Source organism: Lissotriton vulgaris, chromosome 12 (assembly GCF_964263255.1).
Source record: "Lissotriton vulgaris chromosome 12, aLisVul1.2, whole genome shotgun sequence".
NCBI lineage: Eukaryota > Metazoa > Chordata > Amphibia > Caudata > Salamandridae > Lissotriton > Lissotriton vulgaris.
Genome location: NC_141700.1, coordinates 295,263,708 through 295,279,968, shown reverse-complemented (window position 1 = coordinate 295,279,968; position 16,261 = coordinate 295,263,708).

Sequence of the window (16,261 nt, the reverse complement as noted above, 5' to 3'; positions counted from 1 at the left end):
AATAAAGTAATTAACACTAATAAATATAATATACATAGTTAAAAGTATCTAATAATGTTTAAAATTAATAAATAATACATATATAATAATAATACATTAATTAAATATATACTGTAAATACATAATATATATGTTCTGAACAATATGTTGTAATAATTATTTTACTAACTTATAAATTATTAAAATATATTCTAATTTACAAATACATTTACAAACATAAAACAATAACATAAATAAAATTTACAAAACATAAAACATTAAATATACTTTTAATATTTGTACAATTAATTATATAAAATGTTGGCTAGCGTAGGGGTAAAAATTACTATTCCCACTCCAGAGAGTGCAACAGTAGGGAAAGCTTTGGATAGCGTAGAGGTAAAAATTACTATTCCCACTACAGAGAGTGCAATAGTAGGGAAAGCGTTGGATAGCGTAGGAGTATAAATTACTATTCCCACTCCACAGAGTGCAACAGTAGGGAAGCGTTGGATAGCGTAGGGGTAAAAATTACTATTCCCACTCCAGAGAATGCAACAGTAGGGAAAGCGTTGGATAGGGTAGGAGTAAAACTTACTATTCCCACTCCAGAGAGTGCATCAGTAGGGAAAGCGTTGGATAGCGTAGAAGTAAAAATTACTTTTCCCACTCCAGAGAGTGCAACAGTAGGGAAAGCGTTGGATAGCGTAGGGGTAAAAATTACTATTCCCACTCCAGAGAGTGCAACAGTAGGGAAAGCATTGGATAGCGTAGGGGTAAAAATTACTATTCCCACTCCAGAGAGTGCAACAGTAGGGAAAGCATTGGATAGCGTAGGAGTATAAATTACTATTCCCACTCCACAGAGTGCAACAGTAGGGAAAGCGTTGGATAGCGTAGGAGTAAAAATTACTATTCCCACTCCAGAGAGTGCAACAGTAGGGAAAGCGTTGGATAGCGTAGTAGTAAAAATTACTATTCCCACTCCAGAGAGTGCAACAGTAGGGAAAGCGTTGGATAGCGTAGGAGTAAAAATCACTATTCCCACTCCAGAGAGTGCATCAGTAGGGAAAGCTTTGGATAGCGTAGGGATAAAAATTACTATTCCCACTCCAGAGAGTGCAACAGTAGGGAAAGCTTTGGATAGCGTAGGAGTAGAAATTACTATTCCCACTCCAGAGACTGCATCAGTAGGGAAAGCGTTGGATAGCGTAGGAGTAAAAATTACTATTCCCACTCCAGAGAGTGCAACTATAGGAAAAGCGTTGGATAGCGTAGGGGTAAAAATTACTATTCCCACTCCAGAGAGTGCAACAGTAGAGAAATGTTTGGATAGCGTAGGAGTAAAAATTACTATTCCCACTCCAGAGAGTGCATCAGTAGGGAAAGCGTTGGATAGCGTAGGAGTAATAATTACTATTTCCACTCCAGAGAGTGCAACAGTAGGGAAAGCGTTGGATAGCGTAGGGGTTAAAATAACATACTTATAAATAAAAGCTTTTTATTTAAAAAATGATATAAACTATTAAAAAAAATTAAACCATATACAATACCTATACATAATTATAAAAAACATGATTAGCTAAATATATTTAACCAAAAATAAATATTAAAAAATACCATTTTATAATATTTAATTACCAAATAATAATTAATTAACAATTATATTATTTACTAAACATTCATTTAAAAAAAATATTACTTCATTACATTTAAATTACTTCCCACCATATTCCCCTATAAACCCACTACCCACAACAGAACACATTTATCTATTTATGAATTAATTAAAATTATTTACCAATCAATTAAAATTAATTACCAATTAATTAAAATTATTTACCAATTAATGAAAAATAATTTATAATTCCCACTAATTAATAATTAATTATACATAATTAAATAACTTCCCACCCTATTCCCCTATAAACCCACAACAGAACATATATATCAATTAATCAATTATTTTTAATGAAATAACCATTAATTAAATTTATTTACCAATTATTTAATAATTACTACTAATTATTTTTTAATTTAACATAATTAAATTACTACCCACCCTATTCTCCTATAAACCCACAACCCGCTATAGAACATATTTATCAATTAATCAATTAATTAAAATGATTTACCAATTAATTAAATTTAGTTACCAATTATTTATAATTAATTAATATTAACTACTAATTATTAATTAATTTAACCTATTTATATTACTTCCCACCCTATTTCCCTATAAACCCATAACCCGCTACAGAACATATTTATCAATTAATCAATTAATGAAAATTATTTTCCTATTAATTTAAAATAATTACCAATTAATTACAATTTATTAATAAATCCTACTAATTAATAATCAATTTAACATAATTAAATTACTTCCCACCCTATTCCCCTATAAACCCACAACCCGCTCTGGTACTAAAACATATAATTTGCTTATAAATAAATGTATTAATATATAAATTTAATACACATATAATATTAATTATTTTAATTACTTAAGTAAAACATATAACACATACATAATAAAAAACAAAAGAAATAATACAAATATCGATATTAGTGTAATCGAAATTAGTAACATCGATATATATGCTATCGATATTACTAACTTCGATATTACTTACATCAATATTAAGTATTTCTATATTACTTACCTCAGGGTCGATATTCTGTCCAACGATATTCTTGTCATCGATTTTCTGCACCTTCGAAATTACTGACACGATATTTTGGTACATCGATATTTCATACTCTATTTTTTTTACTGTGTACCGATATGGCCATCCGGTGTGGAGTCCGCGAGGCCCACAAATGTGACTCCTCAGATGGCAGATGAGCTAATTTAAGGTTGACTGGTTGTGAGTCTCTCCTTCCACGCTTCCAGACGGCTCTGGAGAGTCTCTGACTTTCTGTGGTTCCTAGTCTCCAGCTTCCTGTTGCTGGTGTTCCGGTCTACGGAGGTCAACACTTAGAGGGGATCAGGTCCAGTCATCACCCAAAGGTAACAGAGCAGTTGTTCAGGTGAGTGACACATGACAGGGGTGGTGGTGGTCTCCTTCATGCTCATAGCTGCAATTGCAAGAGGTCCATGGCGTAGTTGATCTTGCCATGGATGAATTGTGGGAGTTCTTCTATTGTCCAAGGTCGAGGCCCTAGCGGCACTTTTGCACAGATGGAATGTCACTTTTTTGACGTTCTGGTGGCCCAATGTGCCACAGCATGTTTACAAGGCCACGTAAAGCCATTTTACTGGGCTTTTCATCGCCTTGTAAATATGTGCCCCTTTCACTCATAAAAATGCGTCAATGTGTTCCATGGGAGTTGCTGTGGGCATTCCCAGGCAAAACCCATGGAATCTGAAGCATTCCCAGATTTACGAGAATCCAGAAATTTGGGAATGCGTCAGAATGTACCACCACCCCAAGGGTGGTGTTTGGGAGGCGCAACGAGGATGAATGTTTTAATTTCTCCTCTTTTTTTTCAATTTTGTATGTGCGCACAGAGAAAGAGGAAATCACCTGGATTGATTTATTTTGTGGAGGAAGGTGTCCCTTCCTGCACAACATCAATCGGCCCTGCAACTCCGGCACCCGTGTACCATGTCACAAGGGCGCCTGCGTTGGCGCATGGCAGTCATTGTGCGCCAACGCTGGGGAAAAAGACAGGAATATGCTGTATCTTATTGATAGGGAGCATTCCTGCCCTTTTGTTTGGCCGCAGAGCAGTGCTGCAAGGTTCCTTGCAGTGCAGTCCAGCACCAAACCTCTTAAATGAGGTCCCAAGTGTGTTTGCACCATTTTTAAGACCAGGTATTTTCTGACGTTGAAAAACTGCCTCTAATTGAACATAGCAGCAGTTTTTTACCTTTAGCGACTTACAAGGAAATCCTTGTAAAAATCATGTTGTGTGTTTTGCTGGAGTTTTTACGTGGGAATGCCTACCTGGCATCTAATTTTCAATAAATCACTCTAACATAAGTGCCACTAGGAAAAATTCTTATTAACGCTAGAAAAATGCTGCTAACTGAAGTTAGCGGCAACTTGCTTATACTGCATTAAAAAAAGCTGCACAATGTCAAAAGATTGATGCTACAGTGGCGTTAAATCCTTGAAAGTATGCCCCTTAGGGTGCAAATTAATTTGAAGTACTGTTTTGGGAAGTTCACCCTGGTTTCTGAAGTAGTTTTCATCTTCCCTACATAATTAGATTGTGAGAATGTGTGAGCAGCGATATAGATAGTTGTCAACAATGCGGGTATTCAAGGCGTGGCCCTCTCATGGATTACATCTTTTCTGCACCAGCGCTCCCAGGCAGTCCACCTGTCCAGCTATTCCGCTTCTTATTCCCCCTTATCTTGTGGAGTCTCTCAGGGCTCTGCTCTGTCGCCACTTTTGTTTAATCTCTATATGCAACCCCTCATGTCATCCCTCCGTCACACCCCCGTCACTATTTTTAAATATGTGGACGATTTACAATTGATTTTTCCGATTGATTCCTCCCCCTCCTCCTGCACTAACTTTCAATCCACTATGCTTTTGATCTCGGAGTGGATGCACTATAGTCAGCTTAAGCTCAATCCTAACAAGACGGAGTTGGTGTTGATGGGCGGGCCAGCCAACCCTTGGAATTCCAGCTTTTGGCCCCCCTCCCTTGGGCCTTCGCCCTGCCCCGTCAATTCGGTAAAGAGCCTAGGCGTCATTATATCCAGTGACCTGTCCATGAGGCCTCAAATTAATGCAGTAACATTTTCCTGTTTCTTCTATCTACGCAGGATATGCAAAATTCGTAGATTTCTTACAACTGAGCCGCTCATTCTTGTCATCATGGCTCTCGTTACCTCATGTATTGACTACGCCAACTCCCTCTATGTTGGAATTCCTGCTTACCATCTTCACCGGCTGCAGCTGGTACAAAACCAGGCGGCAAGACTGGTCTTTCATCAACCCAAACACCAACATGTCTCGCCCCTGTTGAGGAGATTGCACTGGCTTCCTGTGGCCTATCGCTGCTCGTTCAAACTTGGCTGTACTGTTTTTAAGGCCCTTATAGACCAAGCCCCTGACTTTATCACATACAGCCTTCAGCGTTACACCCCCTCTAGAGATCTCTGGTCTATGTCTCACAACCTGCTGATGATTCCAAGGTATAAACGCAAAAAGCATGGAGGATTGTGTTTTTCTTTTTTGGCCCCCACTTTGTGGAACTCCCTCCCTATTTCTCTTAGGCTGTGCCCTCGCTATGTTTGCTTTTGCAAATTACTTAAGACTCATTTTTTTCAGTTAGCTTATTGAGTTACCCTGCTGCCCTGTCTTCCCCCGCAATTGTTTTGAGCGCCATGAAACTGTCCGGTGACCGAGCGCGTTACAAATATTTTTAACATAACATAACAAGGCTTGCGTTGCAGGGCGAGACGGTGCTTCGATGCGGTGCTTGCAGCTTGCGGTGCGGTGAACGAGCCTGGAGTTCGGGAGCTGGCGTCGGTCAGTCCGGACAGCGGTGCGAGTCGGGTGATGCGTCTCAAAGCGTGCGAGGCGGTGCCCAACTCCGGTGCGGTCACAGGACTCGAAGTCAGCAGCAGTGACCGCGTCGGTCAGACCAGTTCGATTCGGTGTAGCGAGGCGTTGCACTTCGCAGTGTCCTTCCAGTCTCGGTGAAGACTACGGCTCGTTGACGGAGTCGGTGAGCGAGGATCTTGAGTTGTTCGAGGTGGACATAGCTTGGTGCGGTGTCTACAGGACACCGGGCCGGTCGTGAGAGTCGGTCACAGCTCCCTGCCTCTGTAGCCACTTGTTTCCAGCAGCAATTCACAAAGGCTAGTGAAGTCCCCTGGTCCTGGGACTTCGGTCAGGGGGCAAGCTCTCTTCCAAGCCCTTGGAGATCTTTGCACAAGATGAAAGAAAAGTCCACAAAGTTCTTTCTCCTCCCTTTGGCAGCAAGGCAACCACTGCAGGCCAATTCCCGAAGCAGCACTACAGCTTGGGAATAGTCTCTCCTCAGTTTCTTCAGGTTCCATCTCCTCAGCAGAAGTTTTGTCTTGTAAGTACTGAAGTGATCTACTTTCATGGGATCAGGGTCCCAATACTTATACCCCAAAATCTTTTTTTTTTTTCAGGGGAGAGGGGCCTGTGCCCAGTTCAAGCCAGTTCTGAAGCCCTCTGTTTACCAGACTTCTCCTTTCCTTTCACAACGCAGGGCAGGCACATCAGACGCCCCACAGGAGCTGGAGCCAGCATTGTGGAAGGCAAGTACAGTCCTAGAGCACTTTGTTGGCAGTCTTCCTTCTCTTCTTTTAGTGTGCAGGGCAGAGACATCAGACGCACCACAGGGGGTGGAGCCGGCATTGTAGAGGGAAGGCCCAGCCCTATTCAGGTCCTAGGTGCATTTCCTCCCTCCTATCTAGATGCAGATCTCCCTATTTACCACCGGGCAGCCACAGCCTGTCTCCTGGAATTCACCAGTCCTGTCACACACAAACCCAGACAAGGAATACACAACCTCGCAGAGGCGGGCTCAAATGGTTAGGCAAGCAAATACCTACTTTCTAAAAGTGGTATTTGCAAACACAGAATATTAAAATAAACTTTACTAAAAGATGTATTTTATTATTCTGAGTCCAGGCATACTACACTCGAATTTCTACCATGTCCTCTGAGTCTGCTAGGACAATCCAGCAGCCCATTCTGGCCTATGGAGAACAGGTAGCCTTGCAATAGTGAAAAATGAAAATGGCCGTAATTCACTACTAGGACATGCCACACACATCAGGGCTTGTCCTACCTTATACTTACAATACACCCTGCACTTTGGCCTACCATAGGGGTGACTAATATGAAGACAAGGGAAGGTTTTAGGGACTGGCAAGTGGGTGCACTTGCCCAGTGAGCATGACAGTACCAGACTGCATGCAGGCTCTGCAATGGCAGACCGTAGACACATTTTACAAGGCTGCTTCTCTGGGTGGCACAACCAGTGCCGCAAGCCCACTAGCAGCATTTGGTTTCACACGCCCTGGGCACACTTAGTGCACTGTACTAGGGTCTGACAAGTAAACCAAACATCCAATTATGTAACCACTAATCAATACATCAGTTGGTGCTAGCCATCAATAATGATGGAGAAGAGGTGGCAGCTCGGTTTCAGGAAGGCATGCTGGCAATTAAGGAGTGGATGGCCTGCAACTGTTTAAGGCTGAATTCCGAGAAAACGGAGGTGATCATTTTCGGTAAACTTTTTCCCATCTGGTCATCAATTTGGTGGCCTCCGTTACTCGGAGTAGCTACCGTCTCCCGTGCAGAAAGTTCGAAATCTTGGAGTTATCTTTGATGAGAAACTGAACTTCGTTGATCATGCCAATCAAGCAGCCTCCACAGCATTTTACAAACTCAAACTCCTAAGAAAAATAATTCAATTTCTCTCAGAAAATGCAGGGTAAACGGTGGTGAGCTCACTGGTACTGTCCGCCTTGGATTACTGTAACGGTTTATTTGTGAATGCCCAAGCTCGGGTGGTTGCCAAGTTACAACTGGTCCAGACTGCGGCAGCAAGACTGCTATCTGGGACCCCCACATATAAACCGATTAAACAAGTAATCAAGAGCTATCACTGGCTGACGGTTAAAAACAGGATTACATTTAAAACATTGTGCCTCACCTTTAAAGCCCTCCATCAGCTAGGGCCGGAGTTTCTTAAACAGAAGCTCATTTTTTATCGCCCCACTCGACAATTAAGGTCAATAAATTCACATCATCTTACTGTACCAAGAACTAAGACAGTCACTTGGGGGAGACAGATGCTTCACCAATGCTGCAGCCAGACTCTGGAACACGCTTCCAGTGGTGATTAGATCTACACCCACATTGTTACAATTTAGAAAATTGTTGAAGACATGGCTGTTTGACCAATGAGTTCCACCTCCCCCCCTTATTATTTTTCATGATTAAAACTGTAAATTGAGCATATTGAGGCACCTGTGAGTCTTAGCGCCAAGACGCCCACGGGCATATGATGCGCTTTATAAATTTTTAAAATAAATACATTTACAGTAGGGAGCATCCGCACTGTGGCACTGGACAGCAGTGGCACAGTGCCCAAAGTTATGTTATGTTATGTTAATAACATTTCTATAGCGCACAGATGCCCCAGCCGAGGGGCGTCCCGGGGCTTCTGGAAGGGTACCCAGACACAACATAGCAGTATGATGGAGGAGACACACAGATCAGGATCCTAAGAGAAATGAGGGAACAGATGCGTTTTGATGGCTCATCAATTTCGCGAATGTGGGAGGGTAGAGAATTCCACAGCTTTGCAGCCAAGACTCGGAAGGAACGTCCTCCCGCCTCGTTTTGGCCCATGGATCTCAAAGGGCGCAAAGGAACATAAGGCTTCAGAAGATTGTCAAGAATCGGGGGGGAGGCCATCCTGAGGATCTTGAACGACAGGCACAGGGTCTTAAAATAGATCCTCTGTGTCACCGGCAGCCAGTGTAGAGAGCGGATGGTACTCTCTGCAGAGCAGAACCTCGGTAGCCCCACCAGGGCTCAGGCTGCAGCATTCTGGATACGTTGCATCCAGCGCGATTTCAGCCTGGTTGGCCCCCAGCAATAGTGAGCTGGCGTAATCAAGCGGTGATAGTATAGATGCTTGAATGACCAGCTGCCTGGTTGAGGCATCAAAGAACCTCAGGATAGGTCTCAGCCCTCGTAAGATGCCAAAACAGGTGGCTGCTACTTTTTTCTTATGGCCACAGAAGCTGAGGGCAGGGTCAAGCCAAACCCCCAAGTTCTTTACCTCTGTCACTGGAGTAGGGGTTACACCCAGCTCAGGGGGGCACCACTTATCACCGCAGAGATCCGCTCGCTTGCCCACTATCATGACCTCCGTTTTTTGGCATTAAGCTTGAGACAGTTGGTATTCATCCAGCTGGCCACTGCCAGGAGTCCTTCCCGAAATCTGGGGGCATCACGGTCTGAGTCCTCACTCAAGGTGACCGCCGGCTGCGTGTCGTCAGCATAAGAGGCCATGGTCAGACACCAATGTTTGAAGACAGCAGCCAGCGGCCTCACATAAAGATTGAATAGTGTGGGGCTCAATGACGAACCCTGAGGCACACCCAGATCCAGGGGATAGAGTTTGGACGCAAACGGTGGAGTGGCAACCTTGAAGGTCCGATCAGATAGGAAGGAGCGGAACCAATCGAGTGCAGTGCCCTCAACACCTGCCTCTCGTAGACGTTGAAGTAGAATTCTGTGCGAAACCGTGTCAAACGCGGCACTGAGGTCAAGAAGTATCAGTGCCGCAGTCTGACCGGAGTCGAGCACAGAACGAAGACGTTCCGTCATGTAGAGCAGGGCAGTTTCCGTGCTGTGGCCCGCACGGAACCCATTCTGGGAAGGACCCAGAATACATTCCCTCGCAAGATGTTCAGTCAGCACCTCATTCACATGGGCTTCCGCAATTTTCGCGGCCCAGGGAAGGAGAGAGATAGGGCGATAGCTCTCAAGTTTGAGGGGGTCTAGGGTAGCCTTTTCGAGTATGGATGTCACAACAGCCTGTTTCCACTTTATCGGGACGGTGCCCGAGGTGAGGGAGAGATTAATGAGATGGCATACTGGAGGGAGGCAGACAGCAGCAGATTCTCTGAACTGGACAGGCTTCAATGAATCCTCTGGTGAGCCTGATTTAATTTTAGAGGCCAGTTTGTAAAATGCCTCCATCGGCAAACTAGGTAGTGAGGATAAGGCCTCACCTATGGTAAGTGTGGGACTGGAAGGCTCATCTCCCTGATTAATGGTGGGAAAGGCGCGATAAATTGCTTGAACCTTTTCCATAAAAAAAGCAGCCAGATTTTCGCAGTGGTCCACAGAGCAGACTTCTGCTGCAGTGGCTCTTTTGGCCATCAAGTCCTTAAGGACTTTGAAGATTAACTTGGACGGATTGGGGCTATTTCTGAATTCCTGGGCGTAGTAGGCCGCACGAGCTCTACATACCGCTCTATGATATGATTTAATTTTAGAGAGATAGGCAGTTTTTTTCCCAGCCTCATAGGATTTCCGCCAATCCCTTTCTGCCTGTTTACAGGTTTTTTTTAACAGAACCAGGGAACTGTCGTACCATGGGCTGGGTTCTCTGGAACGACATTTAGTCCAGGCAGCGGGGATCAGAGCATCTAAAGCACTGGAAACCCAATCGCAAAAAGTGTCATACCCAGCTTCAACACTAAGGTGAGAGCCTAGTGGGTTGACCTCTAGGAGATGATGAAAATCCTCCAGTTTGAGTTTCTTCCAGTGACGTTTCATCACTACTCTATCTTGGGGCTTAAACGGATGCTCTTTAATCACAAGAGAGATTTTCACCAGAAAATGATCAGTCCAAGCTACAGAACTGGGCCTGGTTACCTTGGCCCCAGTTAAATTAGTGAAGAAAGTATCAAGAATATGACCCCCCAGATGAGTGGGGAAGGTGACCAGTTGATTAAGCTGAAGGGCCTCCAAATCAGCCAAGGTACTGCTGATAGTGGGCATATGGGCGCAGTCAAAATGAAGATTAAGGTCTCCAAGAATGCAAAAGTTAGAGCAGCCCAATGCCAGGGAGCTGACACATTCTGGGAGAGCCTTTCGAAAAACAGTGTCACAGCCAGGGGGGCGATAGATTAAGAGACCGGACAGAGTGAACTGATGGCTGATAGAAATTCTAAAAAAAGCGCTTTCACACCCCACTAGGTCTACTACCCTCCATTCACATGGATAGCAGGATTTTACTACTACAGCAATGCCACTGCCCCTAGATAACCAATTATGTGTAAAGATGGAATAATCAGAGGGGAGTACAAGATTAATGGCGGCCGCATCGACTTCTTGGAGCCATGTTTCCGTCATACAAAATACGTCTGGTAGTTCCTCACTAATGAGATCATAAAGCTCTGCATGGTGCTTCGGAAGGGATCTAATGTTCAGATTCCAAACCGTGATATCTTGAGGGACCGAAGGCCTGCTAGGGGGGGGGGCTTAACCGGGGAAAGCGCTCTAAAGGCACATATAGGAGCGGGGGCAGTAAGGGACCATGTCCCACAGGTACAGGTATGCGGGCCACAAAGGGGACTAACCGGCTCATGGTGGCAGCGAGGGATAGAATGGCTAATGCCGAACAAGTCGGCCCGGGAATAAACATACCTCGGCAGCATTTACAGATGAGACCCTCACAAGCAGAGTACCGCCACACCTGACTCCGCCTTAGCGTGGACGGGCGCAGACGGGCAGGACTCTGGCTTGACTCAGGCGCGATGAGGGCGTTCCCGCTGCGCGATACCGCTGCGCGCAAGGGACTGGTTTAAGAAGGTAGAGCGCGTGTCTGCTGAGACACTAGACCGCTCGGAATGGCGGCGAAAAACGTCCCAACCACTCACAAGATGGCGGCCGATTCCAAATAGACCAGGAAACCCCAGAACCGGACCCGCCAAAGCAGCGGTGATTCCACAATTACAATGCGGGTAAGAGGAGATGATGTACAATTTAAAAACAGGGGATAATAAAAATGAATGCAACTAAGATAAGAAAACGGGTAAATAAGACACTGCGCACCTGCAGCACAGAGCAAACATATGCGTGTCCTCAAAATGCTCTGTGGAGCAAAGGTAGCGTGTCCAGACTAACCCCCTTAAAGGACCGCCTTAAGAAGGTAGAGCGCGTGTCTGCTGAGACACTAGACCGCTCGGAATGGCGGCGAAAAACGTCCCAACCACTCACAAGATGGTGGCCGATTCCAAATAGACCAGGAAACCCCAGACCCGGACCCGCCAAAGCAGCGGTGATTCCACAATACAATGCGGGTAAGAGGAGATGATGTACAATTTAAAAACAGGGGATAATAAAAATGAATGCAACTAAGATAAGAAAACGGATAAATAAAACACAGCGCACCTGCAGCACAGCGCAAACATATGCGTGTCCTCAAAATGCTCTGTGGAGCAAAGGTAGCGTGTCCAGACTAACCCCCTCAAAGGACCGCCTTAAGAAGGTAGAGCGCGTGTCTGCTGAGACACTAGACCACTCGGAATGGCGGCGAAAAACGTCCCAACCACTCACAAGATGGCGGCCGATTCCAAATAGACAAGGAAACCCCAGACCCGGACCCGGCAAAGCAGCGGTGATTCCACAATTACAATGCGGGTAAGAGGAGATGATGTACAATTTAAAAACAGGGGATAATAAAAATTAATGCAACTAAGATAAGAAAACTGGTAAATAAAACGCAGCGCACCTGCAGCACAGCGCAAACATATGCGTGTCCTCAAAACGCTCTGAAAAAAGCATCTAACACCATTAATAACACAACGAGGCAACAGCAAAAATGGAAGGGAGACCCACACCAATGGTGCTAGGTCTAACACGCATGCAACATCATTTTTCTGCAATCAGAAATGCTATGACCTCAGTAGTTTGTTTATGTTCTTTGTATGCACATATTTAGGGGCAGATTTATCAATGAGTTGTGCCACCCTCACAATGTGCAAGGGGGCACAAGGGCGACGCAACAAGTCTGATTTAGCAAGCTGTGCATGTCCCTGTGTGGCTTGATAAATCTAGAGTAATGCAACGCTGCCAAATCGCTGTTTTGCATTACTCTGCCCCAGGGAGCACCTCCATGGGTGGAGCGTGGGTGTTCCCACGCCTCCACCCATGGATTTTGGCACATTCCTAGATTTACCACTACTGTTGACCTGGAAATGCGTCAAAACGTTACTCTTCCCCAGGTGAGGTCTAACGAGGAGGAATATCTTTATTTCTTCGTATGTGTTGCTTTTTGGGTCGAGCCTAGAGTCCGTGCGTATGCACTGCTCTACGAGGCATGCTGTATTCAGCATGAGTAGTTTGGACACACCCACCACTTTTAATTGGCACCTTCCTGTGACTTTCCAAGTGCTTTTTTGTGTATGGTGAATGGTGTCATTTGTCCCTCCTTTGGATGTGTTTGTCACACCCATAGCAACTGGCCCCTGATGCAGCACGAATCACACCTAATTTTCCTTTCACCCTCATATATTTTTAAAAACACAATTTTATTGAGTTTATTAATTTCGCATAGCATATGAGACACATTGCGGTGAATGAAAACATAATGTAAAACCGGAGTTCTTGGGATAGAATAATACAACCAAACTGTAAATGTTTACATGAGCAATTATACATAATAGCGTTGTATATTATAGCGATGAAGTAAGTATAGTAAATTAGGAATACATTTGTAGATAAACAGTCACATGTTATAAAAACTCAGGCTTATGCAATAAACTATACATTACTATCCCTTAAACTAAAAAACTACACCCCTCCCCCCGGTTCCCTGGCTTCCTATGTAAACACAATAATGACAAAAGGTTATATTCTCTCGCTTACAAACCATATCGTTGAACTGATAATATACATTTACATACTCCTAGGTATTAAAATATTCGGAAAGATATGGCATTATACGGGTTCGGTCGAGTTAGCCAATATGGATGTGGGAGGTGTGGGAGCAACCTGAGACGCTGGAGTAGGCAGTGGGTCTATAGCTTTCAGGGCTTCAAACATCTGATCCCATTCCATAGAGATGGGTATTTTATGTAGAGCACAAAACTCTTCTTGTCTAATAGTCGCACTCTCTGCAGTGCTTCAACGGATCATTTCTGCATGTCAGAAAAAGTGGTGTAGGAGGAGAAACAGATTTCCATTGCATAGTGATGGCATGTTTTGCCAGTAGAATAGCCATGTCTGCAAATCTGTAACAGACTTTCTGTCCCTTTGGACACTTGTGTAGACCCAAAGACAACTGTCAGCTGCCGCCCAGACATTTGTGTAAGTGATTTCTTGCACCCTGCAATGTATCGTGTGCCAGAATCCCCGTAACTGCGGGCAATCCCATAACATATGGAGTAAGTCAGCATCAGCCTCCTAACATCTAGGACAAGAGAGTTGCGCATTCCAGTATATATTCTATTACGGTGGTGTTGTGTGAGATATGCCTTTATGCAAAATCATGTATTGTATATATTTAAATTTAGCATTTCTAGACACCTTCTTAGGGAATTCTAGTATGGAAGCCCACTCTCTGTCCGTTAGGTCCGTGCCCAACTCTATAGTCCATTTTGTCCGGAGAGGGGTTAGTGGTATTCTCGAGTGTGCCCTGATGCCCCTGTATAACCAACAAATAAGGTGATGTCCCCTTCCCCTTAGATGCACTGCATGGACTAGCTCATATGTAGGAGGTTCAATCCCTTCAGGAGCTCAACAGCTTTTGATGTAATGAGAGATAGTGGCATGGAGGAGAAACAGAGTCGGAAGGACCCCTTAAGTGTGATTGAAATTATCGTGGTCTTCTAGTGGTCCTTCTATAAATAGTGTTCCAATCGTTGTCACTCCTTCTTGTGTCCATTGGGACACAGCACGTTTCGAAATTACTCCAGTGGCGGTAGGTATCCCAAGCAGGGGGATATTGGGAAAGTATGGGGAGACTCTTTTAGTGTATTGAAGTGACAGTCTCCAGTATGACAGGGCTGTTTTAAGCAGAGGGGGAACTGCAGGCGGAAACTTAGCATTTGGCAGCAGTAATGTGTGAAGAGTACTCTGATTAAGAAGCTGTGGTGTAAAACCTATTTTGTGTATTTGTCGCCCTGCTAGCCAGTACGATATCCATTGTAGTTGACTGGCCATGCAATAGGCCCAAAAGTCCGGAGCACCTACACCTCCTTCTTCAGGGCGTAACTGCAGTTTAGCCAGACTCGCACTCTTATGACCCCTGCCCCAAATAAGTTCCGATAGGAGGGTATCTAGTATACGAAAGACTTTGGCTGGGATTATTATCGGCAGATTAGTGAAAAAATATAAAAGTCAAGGGAGCATTACCATTTTTGAGAGGGTCACTCTGCCCATCACGGACAAAGGTAATGAGGTCCAAAAAGAGATCTGCATCTGTAAGGATCCAATTGTTTTCAACAGATTTCCATCTATTAGGTCTTGGGAAGATCTATATTTTTGTATGCCCAAATACTCAAAAGTTTGTGGAGCCGTCAAGAGTGTAAAATTTAATGGGGTCTGGGTTTTCTTTATGCCTCATATAGAAAGCATGTGATTTGTTTGCGTTGATTGCTAACCCTGATACCTGTTTAAATTGCTGAAATATAGATGGGGTAGGTTCCAAATCTGTAGTAAGATCTTTTAAGAAAAGTACAAGGTCGTCAGCATAGGCAGACACTATATGTATGGAATTTCTTATTAGAATACCCATATCTGAGGCTTCTTTGCAGAGCCTAATAAGCAGGGGTTCTGGAGCCAAGACAGACTTTCAATTGTCTCAATAATTCCTTAAATGTCTACAAACCATGGTCCTCCGATGAATCTTTTTGTTGAGCTGCCAGGGACTAGAATACTGAAAATTTATTCTATGAGGACCTGGAATAAAATAATTGTTATCTCAAGCCAAATTCAAAACCTTTCTTATCCACAGATACAACCGCCTTGGCACGAGAAATATGACCAAAGAAGGAAACAGAATCAATAAAGATAATTAATTGGAAACATTTATCGAATGCCTCATATTGGATAGACAAGTCAAAACAATTACATTTAAAATCAGATTTAATTGTCAGTGTGTTATTACAAGTGGCCTCACAATACAAAACAGAACATTATTAGACAGCTGGAAAATTATCTGTGGAGAGAAAACAGGATAGATTTTTAGGTTCAGTTATTATAGAAACCAAAGCAAAGCTGATTGCTTCAAGTTTGTCCTCAATTAGATCTGATCAAGTCTGAACAGCTGCACCACATGGGACATTCTGAGTCAGATAACCTCTCAGCCGAAAAACTTATTTATCCTTCGCAAGTTTACCAGCCTGAAAAGTACAGGATTCGAGGTCGCAGTTGGATATAGGTCAGTTCATTATAGTCTATTCCACCCAGTATGGATAGAAAGGGAAATAGAAAAGACAATAGGGATAAAAGGGCTGTCCGACAGCATGCCAGGCAGGAAAGGAAAATGACAGCCAGCCCCGACTCCTCCTCTGATGGGGCAATTATACCTCCAAATGTTCCAGATTTACTCCCCTTAACATATCAATTTCATCAGTCAATGGGGTTCTCATTGGTCCCTAATAGTGGGCTGTTGTAGGGTGATCAGTGAATCAGACAAATCTGGAAGAATTAAGAAATCCTTTTGCAAATTTCATTAAAAATTCATTAAGTTGAGGGGGGCGTGGCTACCGGCTGAGGAACATGGCCGCCTAATCCCGGAGCTC